Source organism: Cynara cardunculus, assembly GCF_001531365.2.
Source record: "Cynara cardunculus var. scolymus isolate 2C chromosome LG 10, CcrdV1, whole genome shotgun sequence".
NCBI classification, from domain to species: Eukaryota; Viridiplantae; Streptophyta; class Magnoliopsida; order Asterales; family Asteraceae; genus Cynara; species Cynara cardunculus.
Genome location: NC_037537.1, coordinates 18,437,263 through 18,439,221, shown reverse-complemented (window position 1 = coordinate 18,439,221; position 1,959 = coordinate 18,437,263).

The window sequence follows — 1,959 nt, the reverse complement described above, 5'->3', positions numbered from 1 at the left end:
TTGAACATCTGATTTCAGAGTTCTTTAATTGGTAAGTTTTCATAAGGTATAGTTTTTTAGAGTTTCATATTGATCTAAGGTTACATTTGAAATTTGTGATACCATTTAATATATTCAAATGCTAATATTGAATTTTAATATCGGTTGAACTTGGAATCAATTATTCGTTTTAATTAATTTTGAATTTTAAATATGTTGATTTGACAAAGTCTAAGGGCCGTTTAGCAAACGTTTATGCGCGCAAGTGTTTACCAAGTCAAATTACCACACCGGATGAATATGGTATGGACCAAGAATCTTATCCGGTAAGAGTGAGACAAGGACCAAGAGTCTTACCCGGTAAGTGAGAGCGGCGACTCTTATCACAGTAAGCGCTTACCGTGTAAATTGTTACATGCGATGTCGTTTTGGTGGACTAAAATCTTATCCGATAAGTAAATAGTAGTGTTAAATTTTACCGGTAAACACTTACAGGATAAGTATTTAGTAAACGGCTCCTAAGTCATCATATAAAAACAGCTTAATTAAATTAGTGGAAGTTAATTTAATGCAATAAAAATAATAAATTAATTCATAAGTAAAAAAAATTCAATTCATTTTGAAATTGAAGGAAATCCCATAATTTTTTAGTAAATTATGGATTTCTTTCTTGTGTTTTGATATTTTTTACTAGGGTTAATATGGTATGTTATTGTGAATTTGGTCATTGTGGTATTCGGTTTGTTTTGGTCATGGTTTCTCTGACTAACACATCCGTCAAATTAAGAGGCATTTTAGTCTTTTTGCATATTCTTTTATCATTTTTCCTATAAAAAAAGTAAAAACAATATTTTTATGTACACAAATATATATATATATATATATATATATATGTGTGTGTGTGTGTGTGTGTGTGTGTGTGTGTCTGTGTGTGTGTAACTACAAGAATACTCGCACAATGCAGCGAGATACATATCGATTTTAATATTTTGTTTTATTCATCGTCTTTGTCGATATATACGGTTTTACATGGTTTTGAGAAAAGAATAATGTATTTATTTTTGAATAAAATATAAATTTAAAGATATCATAAAACTTTAAAAAAAATATATATATATCGATATTAGTATCAAATTAACTATTTAAAAATTCTCGTTTTTAATAATTTTTTAATTAATTTTTTTATTATAACTTAATTTGTGTTTAATAATGAAGTAATTTATTTTTTTGATTTAATAATATAGTTCTTTATAAAGATAATAATTAAGTATTCCGTTAGGAGTCAATAATTATTTTAATTATATTTTAGATTTTATATATTTAAAATTGATGTTTATTCTATATTTGATTATGTTTATCTGTAGTTAGTTACACGAATTTAAAAATGGAGCTTTAATTAGTTGTAATTACGCAAAATTACTTGTAATCTTGAATTTTAAGTAATATGAATCAATAAACAGTACTTCATGCATAAACAATGGTTTTTAAGAGTTTATTAAATACTTTATAATATAGTATAGATGATATCAAAATAAATAAAATAAGATAAATCATTTGTTTAAATCAAAAAGTTAATCGTATTAAATATGATTTAATTTAATTTTTTTAATATTTTTGCCTAAAATCTTGTTGAAGTTTATACAGTGATTTGTTCAGTTTGAAATTATAAAGATGATAGTATATGTGAATATTTCATTTGATTAAAATTTAAATAGCTGATTTTAAATTTTTGGATGAAAAACAATATGAAAACTAAAAATCCTAGTTTTAGTATGATAAAATTGGAGTTCATTTTTTTAGTGGTTTTCAATGATTTTGGTCTTAAAATATCGATAATAAGTTTGTTTATTACAATGATAGAAAAAGAATAATAAAATTAAATCACCTTTAACATAATTAATTTTTAATTTAAACAAATCAAATCTTTTTTTTTATTTTATTCGCCTTAAATAAAATAAGATAAGGTTTTATGATCTGATT